Source organism: Phyllobates terribilis, unplaced genomic scaffold, assembly GCF_046119375.1.
Source record: "Phyllobates terribilis strain yellow unplaced genomic scaffold, ASM4611937v1 Scaffold_213__1_contigs__length_3403324, whole genome shotgun sequence".
Classification (NCBI taxonomy): domain Eukaryota; kingdom Metazoa; phylum Chordata; class Amphibia; order Anura; family Dendrobatidae; genus Phyllobates; species Phyllobates terribilis.
This window is the reverse complement of record NW_027362973.1, coordinates 1565445-1588702: the sequence shown is the minus strand read 5'-3', so window position 1 is coordinate 1588702 and position 23258 is coordinate 1565445. Positions and strand designations below refer to the sequence as shown.

Here is a 23258-nt window from a genome sequence, read left to right as displayed (position 1 = left end):
AATAACTACAGGTGGTGAGATAAGCTGCACAATATAATTGACCTTTCAGTATATTGTTGCACACACACCATCTATTTAGCAAATGCCCTTGTTATCAACAGCAGCCTTTTAAACTCACCTGAGCTAACAGGTATGTGCGCTGGTTACTCTGCTGCGCTTAAAATTTCTTTTTTGGTTTGCTACAATGCCTTTTCTGAAACGTTGTCTCCTTCTGCTGGAACACTGACTTCTTTCATTTAATGCCTGCAGACTATAAAAGAGAACCCAACCCAAAAAGTTTGGTTGATTAGTCTGTGGCATTCTGTTAAACTGTTGCTTATGGCGGTCTCTGTGAGCTTCTCAGCGACATTCAGCCAGCCAGGTATCCTGCCTGCAGTAGATGGAATGTGGCAATGGAACGCTGGCTGCGCGTGTCATAATAGGCTCTGAGCCTTTATATACCTGTGCACAGCAGCAGCCACCTTCAGTCTGCTGCTGGACAGCCAGCAGCATCAGCAGCAGGAGAGGTATGTAATCAGGAGCCCTCCTGCTAAGGGTAGACAGCTGCTCGTTCCACCCCACCCCCCGCCTTAATTGGTTCTCCTCCCTTCCAACGATGTTGAGGCGGGTGGGAACAGCAGGGGGTGAAGGTGCTGTGTTTAAAGAGGTGGAGTTATGCAGATCTAAAACGCGTGGATTGCAGCAGCAGCAAGCCGAAAAGTGCAGGCATGTAAGGGATCTAGAGGTTGACAACATGTCTTCTTAACGGGAGTCCAGGAGCTCATCTCCACAAATGGACTTTTCAAGATCCTAGGGTGGCTCCGTAGTTTGAAACCAATTCTGGTTATCGCTTCTCGGCCTTTTGGCTAAGATCAAGTGTAGTATCTGTTCTTATCAGTTTAATATCTGATACGTCCCCTATCTGGGGACCATATATTAAATGGATTTTTAGAACAGGGAGATGGAAAAAGAGCTTGCTCTGTCCACTCCACGCATTGACCTGGTATTGCAGTATCTCCAGGACCGGTGCACCCCTTCTTTAATGCAGTTTCTAAAATCAGAAAGAATTGAATTCAATGTTTTTTGTTCATTTTGCTTGTTTGTCGGATTTTGGGATGGACTCTTTGGCTTTGCTTTTCTTCTCCTCATTGGATTTTTCATGTTCAAAGTTGCAGAAGCCAGATTACAAGCTCATTTTGGTTCAACTTCAGCAACTGTGCATTGCATTGCCATGTAATGTGATGCAATGCTATCTTTCTAGCTCTCCCTTTTTACTTCCTTTTGGATAAACAGACATATTAGGCAAGCATTTTGGAGCTTTCACCTAAATAACTACAGGTGGTGAGATAAGCTGCACAATATAATTGACCTATCAGTATATTGTTGCACACACACCATCTATTTAGCAAATGCCCTTGTTATCAACAGCAGCCTTTTAAACTCACCTGAGCTAACAGGTATGTGCGCTGGTTACTCTGCTGCGCTTAAAATTTCTTTTTTGGTTTGCTACAATGCCTTTTCTGAAACGTTGTCTCCTTCTGCTGGAACACTGACTTCTTTCATTTAATGCCTGCAGACTATAAAAGAGAACCCAACCCAAAAAGTTTGGTTGATTAGTCTGTGGCATTCTGTTAAACTGTTGCTTATGGCGGTCTCTGTGAGCTTCTCAGCGACATTCAGCCAGCCAGGTATCCTGCCTGCAGTAGATGGAATGTGGCAATGGAACGCTGGCTGCGCGTGTCATAATAGGCTCTGAGCCTTTATATACCTGTGCACAGCAGCAGCCACCTTCAGTCTGCTGCTGGACAGCCAGCAGCAGCAGCAGCAGGAGAGGTATGTAATCAGGAGCCCTCCTGCTAAGGGTAGACAGCTGCTCGTTCCACCCCACCCCCCGCCTTAATTGGTTCTCCTCCCTTCCAACGGTGTTGAGGCGGGTGGGAACAGCAGGGGGTGAAGGTGCTGTGTTTAAAGAGGTGGAGTTATGCAGATCTAAAACGCGTGGATTGCAGCAGCAGCAAGCCGAAAAGTGCAGGCATGTAAGGGATCTAGAGGTTGACAACATGTCTTCTTAACGGGAGTCCAGGAGCTCATCTCCACAAATGGACTTTTCAGGATCCTTGGGTGGCTCCGTAGTTTGAAACCAATTCTGGTTATCGCTTCTCGGCCTTTTGGCTAAGATCAAGTGTAGTATCTGTTCTTATCAGTTTAATATCTGATACGTCCCCTATCTGGGGACCATATATTAAATGGATTTTTAGAACAGGGAGATGGAAAAAGAGCTTGCTCTGTCCACTCCACGCATTGACCTGGTATTGCAGTATCTCCAGGACCGGTGCACCCCTTCTTTAATGCAGTTTCTAAAATCAGAAAGAATTGAATTCAATGTTTTTTGTTCATTTTGCTTGTTTGTCGGATTTTGGGATGGACTCTTTGGCTTTCCTTTTCTTCTCCTCATTGGATTTTTCATGTTCAAAGTTGCAGAAGCCAGATTACAAGCTCATTTTGGTTCAACTTCAGCAATTGTGCATTGCATTGCCATGTAATGTGATGCAATGCTATCTTTCTAGCTCTCCCTTTTTACTTCCTTTTGGATAAACAGACATATTAGGCAAGCATTTTGGAGCTTTCACCTAAATAACTACAGGTGGTGAGATAAGCTGCACAATATAATTGACCTTTCAGTATATTGTTGCACACACACCATCTATTTAGCAAATGCCCTTGTTATCAACAGCAGCCTTTTAAACTCACCTGAGCTAACAGGTATGTGCGCTGGTTACTCTGCTGCGCTTAAAATTTCTTTTTTGGTTTGCTACAATGCCTTTTCTGAAACGTTGTCTCCTTCTGCTGGAACACTGACTTCTTTCATTTAATGCCTGCAGACTATAAAAGAGAACCCAACCCAAAAAGTTTGGTTGATTAGTCTGTGGCATTCTGTTAAACTGTTGCTTATGGCGGTCTCTGTGAGCTTCTCAGCGACATTCAGCCAGCCAGGTATCCTGCCTGCAGTAGATGGAATGTGGCAATGGAACGCTGGCTGCGCGTGTCATAATAGGCTCTGAGCCTTTATATACCTGTGCACAGCAGCAGCCACCTTCAGTCTGCTGCTGGACAGCCAGCAGCAGCAGCAGCAGGAGAGGTATGTAATCAGGAGCCCTCCTGCTAAGGGTAGACAGCTGCTCGTTCCACCCCACCCCCCGCCTTAATTGGTTCTCCTCCCTTCCAACGGTGTTGAGGCGGGTGGGAACAGCAGGGGGTGAAGGTGCTGTGTTTAAAGAGGTGGAGTTATGCAGATCTAAAACGCGTGGATTGCAGCAGCAGCAAGCCGAAAAGTGCAGGCATGTAAGGGATCTAGAGGTTGACAACATGTCTTCTTAACGGGAGTCCAGGAGCTCATCTCCACAAATGGACTTTTCAGGATCCTTGGGTGGCTCCGTAGTTTGAAACCAATTCTGGTTATCGCTTCTCGGCCTTTTGGCTAAGATCAAGTGTAGTATCTGTTCTTATCAGTTTAATATCTGATACGTCCCCTATCTGGGGACCATATATTAAATGGATTTTTAGAACAGGGAGATGGAAAAAGAGCTTGCTCTGTCCACTCCACGCATTGACCTGGTATTGCAGTATCTCCAGGACCGGTGCACCCCTTCTTTAATGCAGTTTCTAAAATCAGAAAGAATTGAATTCAATGTTTTTTGTTCATTTTGCTTGTTTGTCGGATTTTGGGATGGACTCTTTGGCTTTGCTTTTCTTCTCCTCATTGGATTTTTCATGTTCAAAGTTGCAGAAGCCAGATTACAAGCTCATTTTGGTTCAACTTCAGCAACTGTGCATTGCATTGCCATGTAATGTGATGCAATGCTATCTTTCTAGCTCTCCCTTTTTACTTCCTTTTGGATAAACAGACATATTAGGCAAGCATTTTGGAGCTTTCACCTAAATAACTACAGGTGGTGAGATAAGCTGCACAATATAATTGACCTTTCAGTATATTGTTGCACACACACCATCTATTTAGCAAATGCCCTTGTTATCAACAGCAGCCTTTTAAACTCACCTGAGCTAACAGGTATGTGCGCTGGTTACTCTGCTGCGCTTAAAATTTCTTTTTTGGTTTGCTACAATGCCTTTTCTGAAACGTTGTCTCCTTCTGCTGGAACACTGACTTCTTTCATTTAATGCCTGCAGACTATAAAAGAGAACCCAACCCAAAAAGTTTGGTTGATTAGTCTGTGGCATTCTGTTAAACTGTTGCTTATGGCGGTCTCTGTGAGCTTCTCAGCGACATTCAGCCAGCCAGGTATCCTGCCTGCAGTAGATGGAATGTGGCAATGGAACGCTGGCTGCGCGTGTCATAATAGGCTCTGAGCCTTTATATACCTGTGCACAGCAGCAGCCACCTTCAGTCTGCTGCTGGACAGCCAGCAGCAGCAGCAGCAGGAGAGGTATGTAATCAGGAGCCCTCCTGCTAAGGGTAGACAGCTGCTCGTTCCACCCCACCCCCCGCCTTAATTGGTTCTCCTCCCTTCCAACGGTGTTGAGGCGGGTGGGAACAGCAGGGGGTGAAGGTGCTGTGTTTAAAGAGGTGGAGTTATGCAGATCTAAAACGCGTGGATTGCAGCAGCAGCAAGCCGAAAAGTGCAGGCATGTAAGGGATCTAGAGGTTGACAACATGTCTTCTTAACGGGAGTCCAGGAGCTCATCTCCACAAATGGATTTTTCAGGATCCTTGGGTGGCTCCGTAGTTTGAAACCAATTCTGGTTATCGCTTCTCGGCCTTTTGGCTAAGATCAAGTGTAGTATCTGTTCTTATCAGTTTAATATCTGATACGTCCCCTATCTGGGGACCGTATATTAAATGGATTTTTAGAACAGGGAGATGGAAAAAGAGCTTGCTCTGTCCACTCCACGCATTGACCTGGTATTGCAGTATCTCCAGGACCGGTGCACCCCTTCTTTAATGCAGTTTCTAAAATCAGAAAGAATTGAATTCAATATTTTTTGTTCATTTTGCTTGTTTGTCGGATTTTGGGATGGACTCTTTGGCTTTCCTTTTCTTCTCCTCATTGGATTTTTCATGTTCAAAGTTGCAGAAGCCAGATTACAAGCTCATTTTGGTTCAACTTCAGCAACTGTGCATTGCATTGCCATGTAATGTGATGCAATGCTATCTTTCTAGCTCTCCCTTTTTACTTCCTTTTGGATAAACAGACATATTAGGCAAGCATTTTGGAGCTTTCACCTAAATAACTACAGGTGGTGAGATAAGCTGCACAATATAATTGACCTTTCAGTATATTGTTGCACACACACCATCTATTTAGCAAATGCCCTTGTTATCAACAGCAGCCTTTTAAACTCACCTGAGCTAACAGGTATGTGCGCTGGTTACTCTGCTGCGCTTAAAATTTCTTTTTTGGTTTGCTACAATGCCTTTTCTGAAACGTTGTCTCCTTCTGCTGGAACACTGACTTCTTTCATTTAATGCCTGCAGACTATAAAAGAGAACCCAACCCAAAAAGTTTGGTTGATTAGTCTGTGGCATTCTGTTAAACTGTTGCTTATGGCGGTCTCTGTGAGCTTCTCAGCGACATTCAGCCAGCCAGGTATCCTGCCTGCAGTAGATGGAATGTGGCAATGGAACGCTGGCTGCGCGTGTCATAATAGGCTCTGAGCCTTTATATACCTGTGCACAGCAGCAGCCACCTTCAGTCTGCTGCTGGACAGCCAGCAGCAGCAGCAGGAGAGGTATGTAATCAGGAGCCCTCCTGCTAAGGGTAGACAGCTGCTCGTTCCACCCCACCCCCCGCCTTAATTGGTTCTCCTCCCTTCCAACGGTGTTGAGGCGGGTGGGAACAGCAGGGGTGAAGGTGCTGTGTTTAAAGAGGTGGAGTTATGCAGATCTAAAACGCGTGGATTGCAGCAGCAGCAAGCCGAAAAGTGCAGGCATGTAAGGGATCTAGAGGTTGACAACATGTCTTCTTAACGGGAGTCCAGGAGCTCATCTCCACAAATGGACTTTTCAGGATCCTTGGGTGGCTCCGTAGTTTGAAACCAATTCTGGTTATCGCTTCTCGGCCTTTTGGCTAAGATCAAGTGTAGTATCTGTTCTTATCAGTTTAATATCTGATACGTCCCCTATCTGGGGACCATATATTAAATGGATTTTTAGAACAGGGAGATGGAAAAAGAGCTTGCTCTGTCCACTCCACGCATTGACCTGGTATTGCAGTATCTCCAGGACCGGTGCACCCCTTCTTTAATGCAGTTTCTAAAATCAGAAAGAATTGAATTCAATGTTTTTTGTTCATTTTGCTTGTTTGTCGGATTTTGGGATGGACTCTTTGGCTTTGCTTTTCTTCTCCTCATTGGATTTTTCATGTTCAAAGTTGCAGAAGCCAGATTACAAGCTCATTTTGGTTCAACTTCAGCAACTGTGCATTGCATTGCCATGTAATGTGATGCAATGCTATCTTTCTAGCTCTCCCTTTTTACTTCCTTTTGGATAAACAGACATATTAGGCAAGCATTTTGGAGCTTTCACCTAAATAACTACAGGTGGTGAGATAAGCTGCACAATATAATTGACCTTTCAGTATATTGTTGCACACACACCATCTATTTAGCAAATGCCCTTGTTATCAACAGCAGCCTTTTAAACTCACCTGAGCTAACAGGTATGTGCGCTGGTTACTCTGCTGCGCTTAAAATTTCTTTTTTGGTTTGCTACAATGCCTTTTCTGAAACGTTGTCTCCTTCTGCTGGAACACTGACTTCTTTCATTTAATGCCTGCAGACTATAAAAGAGAACCCAACCCAAAAAGTTTGGTTGATTAGTCTGTGGCATTCTGTTAAACTGTTGCTTATGGCGGTCTCTGTGAGCTTCTCAGCGACATTCAGCCAGCCAGGTATCCTGCCTGCAGTAGATGGAATGTGGCAATGGAACGCTGGCTGCGCGTGTCATAATAGGCTCTGAGCCTTTATATACCTGTGCACAGCAGCAGCCACCTTCAGTCTGCTGCTGGACAGCCAGCAGCAGCAGCAGCAGGAGAGGTATGTAATCAGGAGCCCTCCTGCTAAGGGTAGACAGCTGCTCGTTCCACCCCACCCCCCCGCCTTAATTGGTTCTCCTCCCTTCCAACGGTGTTGAGGCGGGTGGGAACAGCAGGGGGTGAAGGTGCTGTGTTTAAAGAGGTGGAGTTATGCAGATCTAAAACGCGTGGATTGCAGCAGCAGCAAGCCGAAAAGTGCAGGCATGTAAGGGATCTAGAGGTTGACAACATGTCTTCTTAACGGGAGTCCAGGAGCTCATCTCCACAAATGGACTTTTCAGGATCCTTGGGTGGCTCCGTAGTTTGAAACCAATTCTGGTTATCGCTTCTCGGCCTTTTGGCACGATCTATCAGGTTTACCTGTGTGGTCTTGCCTGTGAGGTGCTCTTGGTACCCTTTCTCTCGGCCTGGGGGGATCGTTCCTCTTCGGAGGGACTTAACCCCCCTGCTGCTATTGGGAGGAAGGATTAGTCCGGGAGCAACGGGAAGGGATCCCATGAAGGCTTGCGCCTTTCAGAGAGAAGAGTCGGTACGTTCCTGAGTGAAGGATGCCGGCAACGCTCACATATTCATCGGGTGATGCCCGGATGCGGAACACCGTGAGGATTGAAGTTGGAGCAGCATCGAGGATGGAGAAGAATTTGGACTACATCTGCCATAGGATTCTTCTTGGAGTTCTGGAGTTTCGGCGGGAAGACATATTCTGCTTCCAGGACAACGAGTACAAGGGGACATACACCATCACCTTCAAGAGCCAGGGATGCTGTCAGCAACTCGTACAAAAGGTAAATGAGAAAAACTACTTAGATGAATTGGATGGACTAACCTTTTGTCTCTTGTATGCTTATGACGAGATCCCCATCGTGGTGCATTTCCCGAACCCCTTTGTGGAAGCTGCAGACATCTCGACCTACCTTACCCGCTATTGTGATGATTTGAGATACCTGGGTACTGTGAAGAACGCGGTAGGCTTCTGGTGCGGCAAGAGAAGGTATATGGCCCGTCTAAAGAGGGACCTTAGTGGAGTGGGAGGAATGCTACACCCTCCCTCAACCTTCGTAATCGGTAAGAGCAGAGGCTACTTATTTTATCCTGGAATGCCAGTATGTTGCAGGAACTGTGGACAAATGGGTCATACCCAAACGTCCTGCACGGGCAGGAAAGTAGACCGCTGCAATAATTGCAGCTGTTACGGACATTTAATGAAGGACTGTCCCGCTGGGAGGAAATGTAATCTCTGCGGTGAGGCGGGGCACATGTTCCGAGGATGCCCCAACAGGACCAGGACCAGGACCTACGCAGAAGCTGCATCTTCTGAAGCTGAGCCGATGCGCCCACCGGTCTTCACTGGCAGGCCGGCGTCGGAGGGCGGTTCGAAGGGCGAGAAGGCTGGGATGGAGCAGGGAGCCGGAGGCCCCTCTGGGGCGGCACCTGCATCGAAGTCCCTTAACGATGGGCGGACCTCGCATGGACCGGAGCGGGGGGGTCCTCCTTCTGGGAGGGTATCCTCCGTATCGATGGTTCCCGATACCGATCCTGTTGGGCTGGAGGGTGGTGCCCCTGTGCGGTTGGCTACAGGGGACCACGCAGCGATGGCCTCAGGATCTTCCAGGGCGATTAGCCAGCCAGATGAGGGGGCTTTGCTTCTAGGTGGCGAACATCAGGAAATCTGTGTTGCTGATCTTGTCCTGATGGACCAGTCTCCCCCCCTGGAGGAGGTGGAGGAAGAGGAGGACTGCACCAGTGACCTAGTGGAGTCTGCCCCGAAAAAGAGACGGAATGTCGAAGCCCCAGCGTCTCCTGGAATGTGGCTGGGAACCGTGACCTACGAGGGGGCAACCGCCGGCTCACAGAATATCGAGTCGTTTGGGTCCTCTAGCCCGGATGTCCTGGAGCAATTTGATATACAGGGCTTTGAGTCAGGTGTCCTCATGGAAGATCCACCACCCTGACCTATGAATGCCCACATTAAGACTTGTCTCACTGAATGTGAGGTCATTAAAGAGCCCAGTTCGTAGGGCTGCTCTATTCAAGTATTTAGAAACCACTGACTTTGACATATGTTTATTACAGGAATGCGGGATACAACATGCACTAAATTATAATGACATCAAGACAGATTGGAGACTGGGGCCCTCCATCTGGTCTGGCTCCAATGACAACAAGTCAGCGGGGGTGGGCTTCCTCTGTCGTGGGAGAAATATTACTATAAATGCTGTCACAGAAATAGTACCAGGCAGAGTGGTTTTAGTGCATTTTAAATTTAATGGTTTTACCCTACGTATAATGAATATTTATGCTCCCCCTGATAAGCAAGAGAGAATTAATTTATTTGGGATATTGCCATTGTACTGTACTGGGTCATCTCCCCTGATCGTAGGGGGTGATTTTAATTGTCTTTGTGCTAGTGAACAGCGAGCAGGGGGTGACCCTTTACGCAAATTGGATAAGTCATGTCATCTATTGAAAGATTTTATAACTGATTTTAAATTATGCGATGCGTGGAGGTCACTCCTGCCGACGGACCCTGGTTATACGTGGTCCGGAAGAGGGGTGTCCTCCAGGATCGATTTTATTTTCCTATCAGATGATTTTAACCCTGTAAAATGTGTTTTAACATCAAATATATTTTCTGACCATAAGGGCTTGGAGGTGCATCTAGAATACCGGGATGAACAGAGGGTCAACAGGGGCCTCTGGCGTCTAAGTACTTACCTGCTGGAGGACCCTCTGATTCGACAAGACTTTGGTAAAGCCTATCAAGCCTGGCGGCGACAAAAACCTTCTGATGCCCCTATGGTAACCTGGTGGGAAAATTTGAAAAAAAAAGTCAGAATGTTTTTTATAAAAGCAGGGAGACGTAAAGCTAGAGAGAAAAAAAGATGTTTTAGTGATCTTAACACCAAACTACAAACACTTTTTAAATTCAAAGAGCTAGGGGTGGAGGTGGGAGATGATATTGCTAGCCTAAAAACTGAAATTCAGAACTGCATAGACACAAAGGGGAAAGAGATTATTTTTAACTCTAGAGTGCAGCACTTGGAGGAGGGGGAGAAGTGCTCACGCTTCTTCTTCAAAAAAGTCATGGATAAAAGAGAAGTGATCACAAATCTAGAGGGTGAAACATCTATGCAGGGAATGTTGAATGCTACTTTTAACTTTTATAAGCATCTTTTTAGTAAAAAGTGTATAGATGAGTCCTTTTTATCTGATGCTCTTAATGATCTCGATTTTAAGTTAAATTTTACAGACCAGGAGTTTTTAGAACGCGATATTGTTTTAGAGGAATTATTTTATGTTTTTAAAAGTTTCTCTAAGGGTAAAGCACCTGGGTGTGACGGACTACCTGTAGAATTTTACCTTACTTTTTGGGACATTTTAAAAGAGGACCTTTTTATGCTTTTTAAAGAAGTTTTTATTTGTGAACAGTTGCCATTTTCGTGGAGGAGAGGAGTGGTGTCTTTGATATATAAAAAAGGTGACCGCAGTACTCTAGCGAATTGGAGACCCATAACTCTCCTAAATGTTGATTACAAGGTACTTGCTAAGGTGGTTGCAGACCGGCTCAGGAGTGTCATTGCCAAACTAATCCGGCCTGAGCAGGTTTGTAGTGTACCAGGCAGAAGTATTTCAGAGGTTTTAAACGTATTAAGGGATGTAATTTGGTATTCCAGAGACCGGGGTCAAAATGTAGCTCTTTTAGCCCTAGATTTTGAAAAAGCTTTCGATAGAGTCTCTCATAGATTTCTTTTTAGAGTTTTAAAAAGAATGGGTATCCCTAATATGCTTTTAAATTGTATTAAGATTTTATATAAAAATTGTTTTAGTCAAATTTCTCTTAATGGCTTTTTAACAGATGGAGTTCCCCTTGAGTCCGGAGTGAAGCAGGGATGCCCCTTGTCGCCCATCCTGTTCATCTGCGCCATGGAGCCCCTGCTGAGCGCAATAAGGAAAGACAAAGTGATTAGAGGGGTTCCTGTTCCAGGCGGAGGTGGCAGTGATGTGAGAGTCTTTGGCTACATGGATGACGTGACGGTTGTGTGCGTGGACCCTGCTTCCCTCCGGAGGGCGGTGTTGCGCATTGATTTTTTTTCCCAGGCATCCGGTTTTAAACTTAATTTAAATAAATCTGAATGTCTGACTTTGGGATCCTGGGACACCGCCCAACTCCCGCAGCTCACTATAAAACGAGACAATGTAAAAATTCTTGGAGTTGTTTTTAACGAGGAGAATGTGGGAACTCAAAGCTGGGAGAATGTCATAGAAAAAATGTCAAAGAAAATATCATTTTGGGGTTTGAGGTCCCTAACAATGGAGGGGAAAATTTTAATTATAAAATCAGTGTTGTTACCCCTCATACTGTATATAGCTATGGTGTACCCCCCCTCTGATGTTTTAATTAAAAAAATGACTAGGATGATCTTTATGTTTTTATGGAACTCCAAAATGGAAAAATTAAGGCGAGAAATAATGAGGAAGAATAAAATGAACGGCGGAAGGGATGTCCCCGATTTACATATTTATTTGCATTTAAATTATTTCTGCTTTTGTTTCAAACATTTTAATGGTAATAGTGCGCTAAGTTATTTTTTAAAATATACTTGTGGGATGATTTTTAAAAGATGGTTTAAGTTGTCGTTGAATTCCCCTGTTTTACTATGCCCCCCCAAACACCAAGCAATCTTAGAAAAGACTGTTCGATTTTATAGCCTTGGTGATTTTAATATGGACATTTTTAAAGACCGCAAGAAGCTTTTATCTTTTCTGAGGAGGAATGAAGATGTGACCCCCATAGTAAATTTCTCAGAAGAGAGATCGAAGCAAGTTTGGAAGAATGTCTTCGGGAAATTCTTAGCAAATGGACATAAGGACGTCGCATGGATGGTGGTCCACCAGTGCCTCCCCACCAGAGAGTTTCAACACAGGAGAGGCCTGGTGGCCAGAGCCAAATGCCCCAGAGACTCATGTGTTTATGACGAAACCACCTTGCACCTTATGTGGAATTGCCCATTTGCACAGGAACTTTGGCACAAAGTTGGGATTCTTTTAAAATGGACTTGCGGTTTAAGAGATTTTAACCATGAATATGTTTTATATGGCCTTTTTAAATGTCCGACCCCTCAACAGTATTGTATATGTTGGTGTATGATTAACTGTTTTAAAGACGCCCTTTGGAAGGCACGCAATATTTTACTTTTTAAACGTGATGCTATTTCTGTGAAGGATTGTCTTAAAATTGCTTTTAGTCAGATGTATATTTATTACTTGAGGGATGTCAAATGTATTGGGAGAAGGGATGCCAATCGTATATGGGGTTTTTATGGGTGGAATTCTGTGTTTTAATAATGTACTGTTTGTGTTGTTGTTTTTAATTGTAAACCATCTTTTACGCACTTAATAAAATATGTTGAAACCTGATCTGTTCTTATCAGTTTAATATCTGATACGTCCCCTATCTGGGGACCATATATTAAATGGATTTTTAGAACAGGGAGATGGAAAAAGAGCTTGCTCTGTCCACTCCACGCATTGACCTGGTATTGCAGTATCTCCAGGACCGGTGCACCCCTTCTTTAATGCAGTTTCTAAAATCAGAAAGAATTGAATTCAATGTTTTTTGTTCATTTTGCTTGTTTGTCGGATTTTGGGATGGACTCTTTGGCTTTGCTTTTCTTCTCCTCATTGGATTTTTCATGTTCAAAGTTGCAGAAGCCAGATTACAAGCTCATTTTGGTTCAACTTCAGCAACTGTGCATTGCATTGCCATGTAATGTGATGCAATGCTATCTTTCTAGCTCTCCCTTTTTACTTCCTTTTGGATAAACAGACATATTAGGCAAGCATTTTGGAGCTTTCACCTAAATAACTACAGGTGGTGAGATAAGCTGCACAATATAATTGACCTTTCAGTATATTGTTGCACACACACCATCTATTTAGCAAATGCCCTTGTTATCAACAGCAGCCTTTTAAACTCACCTGAGCTAACAGGTATGTGCGCTGGTTACTCTGCTGCGCTTAAAATTTCTTTTTTGGTTTGCTACAATGCCTTTTCTGAAACGTTGTCTCCTTCTGCTGGAACACTGACTTCTTTCATTTAATGCCTGCAGACTATAAAAGAGAACCCAACCCAAAAAGTTTGGTTGATTAGTCTGTGGCATTCTGTTAAACTGTTGCTTATGGCGGTCTCTGTGAGCTTCTCAGCGACATTCAGCCAGCCAGGTATCCTGCCTGCAGTAGATGGAATGTGGCAATGGAACGCTGGCTGCGCGTGTCATAATAGGCTCTGAGCCTTTATATACCTGTGCACAGCAGCAGCCACCTTCAGTCTGCTGCTGGACAGCCAGCAGCAGCAGCAGCAGGAGAGGTATGTAATCAGGAGCCCTCCTGCTAAGGGTAGACAGCTGCTCGTTCCACCCCACCCCCCGCCTTAATTGGTTCTCCTCCCTTCCAACGGTGTTGAGGCGGGTGGGAACAGCAGGGGGTGAAGGTGCTGTGTTTAAAGAGGTGGAGTTATGCAGATCTAAAACGCGTGGATTGCAGCAGCAGCAAGCCGAAAAGTGCAGGCATGTAAGGGATCTAGAGGTTGACAACATGTCTTCTTAACAGGAGTCCAGGAGCTCATCTCCACAAATGGACTTTTCAGGATCCTTGGGTGGCTCCGTAGTTTGAAACCAATTCTGGTTATCGCTTCTCGGCCTTTTGGCTAAGATCAAGTGTAGTATCTGTTCTTATCAGTTTAATATCTGATACGTCCCCTATCTGGGGACCATATATTAAATGGATTTTTAGAACAGGGAGATGGAAAAAGAGCTTGCTCTGTCCACTCCACGCATTGACCTGGTATTGCAGTATCTCCAGGACCGGTGCACCCCTTCTTTAATGCAGTTTCTAAAATCAGAAAGAATTGAATTCAATGTTTTTTGTTCATTTTGCTTGTTTGTCGGATTTTGGGATGGACTCTTTGGCTTTGCTTTTCTTCTCCTCATTGGATTTTTCATGTTCAAAGTTGCAGAAGCCAGATTACAAGCTCATTTTGGTTCAACTTCAGCAACTGTGCATTGCATTGCCATGTAATGTGATGCAATGCTATCTTTCTAGCTCTCCCTTTTTACTTCCTTTTGGATAAACAGACATATTAGGCAAGCATTTTGGAGCTTTCACCTAAATAACTACAGGTGGTGAGATAAGCTGCACAATATAATTGACCTTTCAGTATATTGTTGCACACACACCATCTATTTAGCAAATGCCCTTGTTATCAACAGCAGCCTTTTAAACTCACCTGAGCTAACAGGTATGTGCGCTGGTTACTCTGCTGCGCTTAAAATTTCTTTTTTGGTTTGCTACAATGCCTTTTCTGAAACGTTGTCTCCTTCTGCTGGAACACTGACTTCTTTCATTTAATGCCTGCAGACTATAAAAGAGAACCCAACCCAAAAAGTTTGGTTGATTAGTCTGTGGCATTCTGTTAAACTGTTGCTTATGGCGGTCTCTGTGAGCTTCTCAGCGACATTCAGCCAGCCAGGTATCCTGCCTGCAGTAGATGGAATGTGGCAATGGAACGCTGGCTGCGCGTGTCATAATAGGCTCTGAGCCTTTATATACCTGTGCACAGCAGCAGCCACCTTCAGTCTGCTGCTGGACAGCCAGCAGCAGCAGCAGCAGGAGAGGTATGTAATCAGGAGCCCTCCTGCTAAGGGTAGACAGCTGCTCGTTCCACCCCACCCCCCGCCTTAATTGGTTCTCCTCCCTTCCAACGGTGTTGAGGCGGGTGGGAACAGCAGGGGGTGAAGGTGCTGTGTTTAAAGAGGTGGAGTTATGCAGATCTAAAACGCGTGGATTGCAGCAGCAGCAAGCCGAAAAGTGCAGGCATGTAAGGGATCTAGAGGTTGACAACATGTCTTCTTAACGGGAGTCCAGGAGCTCATCTCCACAAATGGACTTTTCAGGATCCTTGGGTGGCTCCGTAGTTTGAAACCAATTCTGGTTATCGCTTCTCGGCCTTTTGGCTAAGATCAAGTGTAGTATCTGTTCTTATCAGTTTAATATCTGATACGTCCCCTATCTGGGGACCATATATTAAATGGATTTTTAGAACAGGGAGATGGAAAAAGAGCTTGCTCTGTCCACTCCACGCATTGACCTGGTATTGCAGTATCTCCAGGACCGGTGCACCCCTTCTTTAATGCAGTTTCTAAAATCAGAAAGAATTGAATTCAATGTTTTTTGTTCATTTTGCTTGTTTGTCGGATTTTGGGATGGACTCTTTGGCTTTGCTTTTCTTCTCCTCATTGGATTTTTCATGTTCAAAGTTGCAGAAGCCAGATTACAAGCTCATTTTGGTTCAACTTCAGCAACTGTGCATTGCATTGCCATGTAATGTGATGCAATGCTATCTTTCTAGCTCTCCCTTTTTACTTCCTTTTGGATAAACAGACATATTAGGCAAGCATTTTGGAGCTTTCACCTAAATAACTACAGGTGGTGAGATAAGCTGCACAATATAATTGACCTTTCAGTATATTGTTGCACACACACCATCTATTTAGCAAATGCCCTTGTTATCAACAGCAGCCTTTTAAACTCACCTGAGCTAACAGGTATGTGCGCTGGTTACTCTGCTGCGCTTAAAATTTCTTTTTTGGTTTGCTACAATGCCTTTTCTGAAACGTTGTCTCCTTCTGCTGGAACACTGACTTCTTTCATTTAATGCCTGCAGACTATAAAAGAGAACCCAACCCAAAAAGTTTGGTTGATTAGTCTGTGGCATTCTGTTAAACTGTTGCTTATGGCGGTCTCTGTGAGCTTCTCAGCGACATTCAGCCAGCCAGGTATCCTGCCTGCAGTAGATGGAATGTGGCAATGGAACGCTGGCTGCGCGTGTCATAATAGGCTCTGAGCCTTTATATACCTGTGCACAGCAGCAGCCACCTTCAGTCTGCTGCTGGACAGCCAGCAGCAGCAGCAGCAGGAGAGGTATGTAATCAGGAGCCCTCCTGCTAAGGGTAGACAGCTGCTCGTTTCACCACACTCCCCGCCTTAATTGGTTCTCCTCCCTTCCAACGGTGTTGAGGCGGGTGGGAACAGCAGGGGGTGAAGGTGCTGTGTTTAAAGAGGTGGAGTTATGCAGATCTAAAACGCGTGGATTGCAGCAGCAGCAAGCCGAAAAGTGCAGGCATGTAAGGGATCTAGAGGTTGACAACATGTCTTCTTAACGGGAGTCCAGGAGCTCATCTCCACAAATGGACTTTTCAGGATCCTTGGGTGGCTCCGTAGTTTGAAACCAATTCTGGTTATCGCTTCTCAGCCTTTTGGCTAAGATCAAGTGTAGTATCTGTTCTTATCAGTTTAATATCTGATACGTCCCCTATCTGGGGACCATATATTAAATGGATTTTTAGAACAGGGAGATGGAAAAAGAGCTTGCTCTGTCCACTCCACGCATTGACCTGGTATTGCAGTATCTCCAGGACCGGTGCACCCCTTCTTTAATGCAGTTTCTAAAATCAGAAAGAATTGAATTCAATGTTTTTTGTTCATTTTGCTTGTTTGTCGGATTTTGGGATGGACTCTTTGGCTTTGCTTTTCTTCTCCTCATTGGATTTTTCATGTTCAAAGTTGCAGAAGCCAGATTACAAGCTCATTTTGGTTCAACTTCAGCAACTGTGCATTGCATTGCCATGTAATGTGATGCAATGCTATCTTTCTAGCTCTCCCTTTTTACTTCCTTTTGGATAAACAGACATATTAGGCAAGCATTTTGGAGCTTTCACCTAAATAACTACAGGTGGTGAGATAAGCTGCACAATATAATTGACCTTTCAGTATATTGTTGCACACACACCATCTATTTAGCAAATGCCCTTGTTATCAACAGCAGCCTTTTAAACTCACCTGAGCTAACAGGTATGTGCGCTGGTTACTCTGCTGCGCTTAAAATTTCTTTTTTGGTTTGCTACAATGCCTTTTCTGAAACGTTGTCTCCTTCTGCTGGAACACTGACTTCTTTCATTTAATGCCTGCAGACTATAAAAGAGAACCCAACCCAAAAAGTTTGGTTGATTAGTCTGTGGCATTCTGTTAAACTGTTGCTTATGGCGGTCTCTGTGAGCTTCTCAGCGACATTCAGCCAGCCAGGTATCCTGCCTGCAGTAGATGGAATGTGGCAATGGAACGCTGGCTGCGCGTGTCATAATAGGCTCTGAGCCTTTATATACCTGTGCACAGCAGCAGCCACCTTCAGTCTGCTGCTGGACAGCCAGCAGCAGCAGCAGGAGAGGTATGTAATCAGGAGCCCTCCTGCTAAGGGTAGACAGCTGCTCGTTCCACCCCACCCCCCGCCTTAATTGGTTCTCCTCCCTTCCAACGGTGTTGAGGCGGGTGGGAACAGCAGGGGGTGAAGGTGCTGTGTTTAAAGAGGTGGAGTTATGCAGATCTAAAACGCGTGGATTGCAGCAGCAGCAAGCCGAAAAGTGCAGGCATGTAAGGGATCTAGAGGTTGACAACATGTCTTCTTAACGGGAGTCCAGGAGCTCATCTCCACAAATGGACTTTTCAGGATCCTTGGGTGGCTCCGTAGTTTGAAACCAATTCTGGTTATCGCTTCTCAGCCTTTTGGCTAAGATCAAGTGTAGTATCTGTTCTTATCAGTTTAATATCTGATACGTCCCCTATCTGGGGACCATATATTAAATGGATTTTTAGAACAGGGAGATGGAAAAAGAGCTTGCTCTGTCCACTCCACGCATTGACCTGGTATTGCAGTATCTCCAGGACCGGTGCACCCCTTCTTTAATGCAGTTTCTAAAATCAGAAAGAATTGAATTCAATGTTTTTTGTTCATTTTGCTTGTTTGTCGGATTTTGGGATGGACTCTTTGGCTTTGCTTTTCTTCTCCTCATTGGATTTTTCATGTTCAAAGTTGCAGAAGCCAGATTACAAGCTCATTTTGGTTCAACTTCAGCAACTGTGCATTGCATTGCCATGTAATGTGATGCAATGCTATCTTTCTAGCTCTCCCTTTTTACTTCCTTTTGGATAAACAGACATATTAGGCAAGCATTTTGGAGCTTTCACCTAAATAACTACAGGTGGTGAGATAAGCTGCACAATATAATTGACCTTTCAGTATATTGTTGCACACACACCATCTATTTAGCAAATGCCCTTGTTATCAACAGCAGCCTTTTAAACTCACCTGAGCTAACAGGTATGTGCGCTGGTTACTCTGCTGCGCTTAAAATTTCTTTTTTGGTTTGCTACAATGCCTTTTCTGAAACGTTGTCTCCTTCTGCTGGAACACTGACTTCTTTCATTTAATGCCTGCAGACTATAAAAGAGAACCCAACCCAAAAAGTTTGGTTGATTAGTCTGTGGCATTCTGTTAAACTGTTGCTTATGGCGGTCTCTGTGAGCTTCTCAGCGACATTCAGCCAGCCAGGTATCCTGCCTGCAGTAGATGGAATGTGGCAATGGAACGCTGGCTGCGCGTGTCATAATAGGCTCTGAGCCTTTATATACCTGTGCACAGCAGCAGCCACCTTCAGTCTGCTGCTGGACAGCCAGCAGCAGCAGCAGGAGAGGTATGTAATCAGGAGCCCTCCTGCTAAGGGTAGACAGCTGCTCGTTCCACCCCACCCCCCGCCTTAATTGGTTCTCCTCCCTTCCAACGGTGTTGAGGCGGGTGGGAACAGCAGGGGGTGAAGGTGCTGTGTTTAAAGAGGTGGAGTTATGCAGATCTAAAACGCGTGGATTGCAGCAGCAGCAAGCCGAAAAGTGCAGGCATGTAAGGGATCTAGAGGTTGACAACATGTCTTCTTAACGGGAGTCCAGGAGCTCATCTCCACAAATGGACTTTTCAGGATCCTTGGGTGGCTCCGTAGTTTGAAACCAATTCTGGTTATCGTTTCTCGGCCTTTTGGCTAAGATCAAGTGTAGTATCTGTTCTTATCAGTTTAATATCTGATACGTCCCCTATCTGGGGACCATATATTAAATGGATTTTTAGAACAGGGAGATGGAAAAAGAGCTTGCTCTGTCCACTCCACGCATTGACCTGGTATTGCAGTATCTCCAGGACCGGTGCACCCCTTCTTTAATGCAGTTTCTAAAATCAGAAAGAATTGAATTCAATGTTTTTTGTTCATTTTGCTTGTTTGTCGGATTTTGGGATGGACTCTTTGGTTTTGCTTTTCTTCTCCTCATTGGATTTTTCATGTTCAAAGTTGCAGAAGCCAGATTACAAGCTCATTTTGGTTCAACTTCAGCAACTGTGCATTGCATTGCCATGTAATGTGATGCAATGCTATCTTTCTAGCTCTCCCTTTTTACTTCCTTTTGGATAAACAGACATATTAGGCAAGCATTTTGGAGCTTTCACCTAAATAACTACAGGTGGTGAGATAAGCTGCACAATATAATTGACCTTTCAGTATATTGTTGCACACACACCATCTATTTAGCAAATGCCCTTGTTATCAACAGCAGCCTTTTAAACTCACCTGAGCTAACAGGTATGTGCGCTGGTTACTCTGCTGCGCTTAAAATTTTTTTTTTGTTTTGCTACAATGCCTTTTCTGAAACGTTGTCTCCTTCTGCTGGAACACTGACTTCTTTCATTTAATGCCTACAGACTATAAAAGAGAACCCAACCCAAAAAGTTTGGTTGATTAGTCTGTGGCATTCTGTTAAACTGTTGCTTATGGCGGTCTCTGTGAGCTTCTCAGCGACATTCAGCCAGCCAGGTATCCTGCCTGCAGTAGATGGAATGTGGCAATGGAACGCTGGCTGCGCGTGTCATAATAGTCTCTGAGCCTTTATATACCTGTGCACAGCAGCAGCCACCTTCAGTCTGCTGCTGGACAGCCAGCAGCAGCAGCAGCAGGAGAGGTATGTAATCAGGAGCCCTCCTGCTAAGGGTAGACAGCTGCTCGTTCCACCCCACCCCCCGCCTTAATTGGTTCTCCTCCCTTCCAACGGTGTTGAGGCGGGTGGGAACAGCAGGGGGTGAAGGTGCTGTGTTTAAAGAGGTGGAGTTATGCAGATCTAAAACGCGTGGATTGCAGCAGCAGCAAGCCGAAAAGTGCAGCCATGTAAGGGATCTAGAGGTTGACAACATGTCTTCTTAACGGGAGTCCAGGAGCTCATCTCCACAAATGGACTTTTCAGGATCCTTGGGTGGCTCCGTAGTTTGAAACCAATTCTGGTTATCGCTTCTCGGCCTTTTGGCTAAGATCAAGTGTAGTATCTGTTCTTATCAGTTTAATATCTGATACGTCCCCTATCTGGGGACCATATATTAAATGGATTTTTAGAACAGGGAGATGGAAAAAGAGCTTGCTCTGTCCACTCCACGCATTGACCTGGTATTGCAGTATCTCCAGGACCGGTGCACCCCTTCTTTAATGCAGTTTCTAAAATCAGAAAGAATTGAATTCAATGTTTTTTGTTCATTTTGCTTGTTTGTCGGATTTTGGGATGGACTCTTTGGCTTTGCTTTTCTTCTCCTCATTGGATTTTTCATGTTCAAAGTTGCAGAAGCCAGATTACAAGCTCATTTTGGTTCAACTTCAGCAACTGTGCATTGCATTGCCATGTAATGTGATGCAATGCTATCTTTCTAGCTCTCCCTTTTTACTTCCTTTTGGATAAACAGACATATTAGGCAAGCATTTTGGAGCTTTCACCTAAATAACTACAGGTGGTGAGATAAGCTGCACAATATAATTGACCTTTCAGTATATTGTTGCACACACACCATCTATTTAGCAAATGCCCTTGTTATCAACAGCAGCCTTTTAAACTCACCTGAGCTAACAGGTATGTGCGCTGGTTACTCTGCTGCGCTTAAAATTTCTTTTTTTGGTTTGCTACAATGCCTTTTCTGAAACGTTGTCTCCTTCTGCTGGAACACTGACTTCTTTCATTTAATGCCTGCAGACTATAAAAGAGAACCCAACCCAAAAAGTTTGGTTGATTAGTCTGTGGCATTCTGTTAAACTGTTGCTTATGGCGGTCTCTGTGAGCTTCTCAGCGACATTCAGCCAGCCAGGTATCCTGCCTGCAGTAGATGGAATGTGGCAATGGAACGCTGCTGCGCGTGTCATAATAGGCTCTGAGCCTTTATATACCTGTGCACAGCAGCAGCCACCTTCAGTCTGCTGCTGGACAGCCAGCAGCAGCAGGAGAGGTATGTAATCAGGAGCCCTCCTGCTAAGGGTAGACAGCTGCTCGTTCCACCCCACCCCCCGCCTTAATTGGTTCTCCTCCCTTCCAACGGTGTTGAGGCGGGTGGGAACAGCAGGGGGTGAAGGTGCTGTGTTTAAAGAGGTGGAGTTATGCAGATCTAAAACGCGTGGATTGCAGCAGCAGCAAGCCGAAAAGTGCAGGCATGTAAGGGATCTAGAGGTTGACAACATGTCTTCTTAACGGGAGTCCAGGAGCTCATCTCCACAAATGGACTTTTCAGGATCCTTGGGTGGCTCCGTAGTTTGAAACCAATTCTGGTTATCGCTTCTCGGCCTTTTGGCTAAGATCAAGTGTAGTATCTTTCGAAAAGGCGGTTTTGGATGTTGGCCGCCCTAGTAGATTGATACATTATGCACACTGGGGTTTAGGCGCTTGTTAGTACGCCAGGTGGCTAATATAGTCATCTGGTGGAAAGCATGGCCCCCCAGGATCGACGCCATTGGGCCGGGGAAGATCGAAAGCCCGAAGTGTGAAGTGCCCCAGGAGTGGTGACCCTGGGGTGCCTTAACTCACTGGGATTGGGAACCCCACTTGAGTTTATGGCACATTTGCACAAGCACTTTAAATTTTCTTTCTTCGCACACACCCTTATTCCGGGCCTTCTGGCCTTAGGATGGGGAATTTTTCAATTCCCGGTCGAAGGTCCGGGCAGTATTATACTGTGAAACCTTCACTATTTATTTAATTTCTTTGTCACTGTGTGTCCACTTATTCACGTGTGTCACGTCCTACTAGGATTTTGTCGGGATGCGGTTCCCTTACGGGTTCCTCTCTTGGCAGGTCTAGGGGGGGAGTGTGTGGCCATCAGGTTCCGCTCCCCCCTGAACCCCCCTGGCTCTCCTCTTTCGGGAGGAGAGCGTTGTTGGCTCCCCTCTTCCGGGAGGGGAGCACAGTCTTTGGCTCCCAGTGCCTTGCTCGGGTGAGAACTCGGGCAGGTGCTGGGGGTAAGATTGGGTCGCCTCTGGCTCCGGCTGGAGGTGGCTATTTGTCCCTGTTCCTCACTGTGGCCTTCTGGCTCGGAGGGACGGGGAATGGTTTGGGGGACCCTTCTCCTTTTGGAGAGGGTTTCAAGAAGACCAGCATCCTAGTGCACTTTTTTTGTGGCACTTGTCACTTTTTTAAGCGCACTCGGGTTTTGTACACGAATTCGGGCTTTCGATAAAAAAAAAAATCTGTTCTTATCAGTTTAATATCTGATACGTCCCCTATCTGGGGACCATATATTAAATGGATTTTTAGAACAGGGAGATGGAAAAAGAGCTTGCTCTGTCCACTCCACGCATTGACCTGGTATTGCAGTATCTCCAGGACCGGTGCACCCCTTCTTTAATGCAGTTTCTAAAATCAGAAAGAATTGAATTCAATGTTTTTTGTTCATTTTGCTTGTTTGTCGGATTTTGGGATGGACTCTTTGGCTTTGCTTTTCTTCTCCTCATTGGATTTTTCATGTTCAAAGTTGCAGAAGCCAGATTACAAGCTCATTTTGGTTCAACTTCAGCAACTGTGCATTGCATTGCCATGTAATGTGATGCAATGCTATCTTTCTAGCTCTCCCTTTTTACTTCCTTTTGGATAAACAGACATATTAGGCAAGCATTTTGGAGCTTTCACCTAAATAACTACAGGTGGTGAGATAAGCTGCACAATATAATTGACCTTTCAGTATATTGTTGCACACACACCATCTATTTAGCAAATGCCCTTGTTATCAACAGCAGCCTTTTAAACTCACCTGAGCTAACAGGTATGTGCGCTGGTTACTCTGCTGCGCTTAAAATTTCTTTTTTGGTTTGCTACAATGCCTTTTCTGAAACGTTGTCTCCTTCTGCTGGAACACTGACTTCTTTCATTTAATGCCTGCAGACTATAAAAGAGAACCCAACCCAAAAAGTTTGGTTGATTAGTCTGTGGCATTCTGTTAAACTGTTGCTTATGGCGGTCTCTGTGAGCTTCTCAGCGACATTCAGCCAGCCAGGT

The 23258-nt window shown here is 45.0% G+C and overlaps 13 non-coding genes and 1 pseudogene across 13 annotated transcripts; all 14 read left to right on the top strand.

The window, feature by feature from the left end:
- The first annotated feature begins 825 nt into the window (after window positions 1-825).
- On the top strand, window positions 826-1016 carry LOC141213855 (U2 spliceosomal RNA). Its single transcript, XR_012283190.1, has one exon. It is a non-coding gene; the product is annotated as a U2 spliceosomal RNA (small nuclear RNA).
- A 1115-nt stretch (window positions 1017-2131) lies between these two features.
- On the top strand, window positions 2132-2322 carry LOC141213854 (U2 spliceosomal RNA). Its single transcript, XR_012283189.1, has one exon. It is a non-coding gene; the product is annotated as a U2 spliceosomal RNA (small nuclear RNA).
- A 1115-nt stretch (window positions 2323-3437) lies between these two features.
- On the top strand, window positions 3438-3628 carry LOC141213853 (U2 spliceosomal RNA). The gene has a single exon (XR_012283188.1). It is a non-coding gene; the product is annotated as a U2 spliceosomal RNA (small nuclear RNA).
- Window positions 3629-4743: 1115 nt separating this feature from the next.
- Window positions 4744-4934, top strand: LOC141214003 (U2 spliceosomal RNA). Its single transcript, XR_012283334.1, has one exon. It is a non-coding gene; the product is annotated as a U2 spliceosomal RNA (small nuclear RNA).
- Window positions 4935-6045: 1111 nt separating this feature from the next.
- Window positions 6046-6236, top strand: LOC141213852 (U2 spliceosomal RNA). Its single transcript, XR_012283187.1, has one exon. It is a non-coding gene; the product is annotated as a U2 spliceosomal RNA (small nuclear RNA).
- Window positions 6237-12412: 6176 nt separating this feature from the next.
- Window positions 12413-12602, top strand: LOC141214100 (U2 spliceosomal RNA). Its single transcript, XR_012283425.1, has one exon. It is a non-coding gene; the product is annotated as a U2 spliceosomal RNA (small nuclear RNA).
- Window positions 12603-13717: 1115 nt separating this feature from the next.
- LOC141213851 (U2 spliceosomal RNA) lies at window positions 13718-13908 on the top strand. Its single transcript, XR_012283186.1, has one exon. It is a non-coding gene; the product is annotated as a U2 spliceosomal RNA (small nuclear RNA).
- A 1115-nt stretch (window positions 13909-15023) lies between these two features.
- Window positions 15024-15214, top strand: LOC141213850 (U2 spliceosomal RNA). The gene has a single exon (XR_012283185.1). It is a non-coding gene; the product is annotated as a U2 spliceosomal RNA (small nuclear RNA).
- Window positions 15215-16329: 1115 nt separating this feature from the next.
- Window positions 16330-16520, top strand: LOC141214002 (U2 spliceosomal RNA). Its single transcript, XR_012283333.1, has one exon. It is a non-coding gene; the product is annotated as a U2 spliceosomal RNA (small nuclear RNA).
- Window positions 16521-17632: 1112 nt separating this feature from the next.
- LOC141214001 (U2 spliceosomal RNA) lies at window positions 17633-17823 on the top strand. Its single transcript, XR_012283332.1, has one exon. It is a non-coding gene; the product is annotated as a U2 spliceosomal RNA (small nuclear RNA).
- A 1112-nt stretch (window positions 17824-18935) lies between these two features.
- On the top strand, window positions 18936-19126 carry LOC141214005 (U2 spliceosomal RNA). Its single transcript, XR_012283336.1, has one exon. It is a non-coding gene; the product is annotated as a U2 spliceosomal RNA (small nuclear RNA).
- A 1115-nt stretch (window positions 19127-20241) lies between these two features.
- On the top strand, window positions 20242-20432 carry LOC141213849 (U2 spliceosomal RNA). The gene has a single exon (XR_012283184.1). It is a non-coding gene; the product is annotated as a U2 spliceosomal RNA (small nuclear RNA).
- A 1109-nt stretch (window positions 20433-21541) lies between these two features.
- On the top strand, window positions 21542-21633 carry LOC141214158 (U2 spliceosomal RNA; annotated as a pseudogene).
- A 789-nt stretch (window positions 21634-22422) lies between these two features.
- LOC141214075 (U2 spliceosomal RNA) lies at window positions 22423-22605 on the top strand. Its single transcript, XR_012283405.1, has one exon. It is a non-coding gene; the product is annotated as a U2 spliceosomal RNA (small nuclear RNA).
- The last annotated feature ends 653 nt before the right edge of the window (window positions 22606-23258 follow it).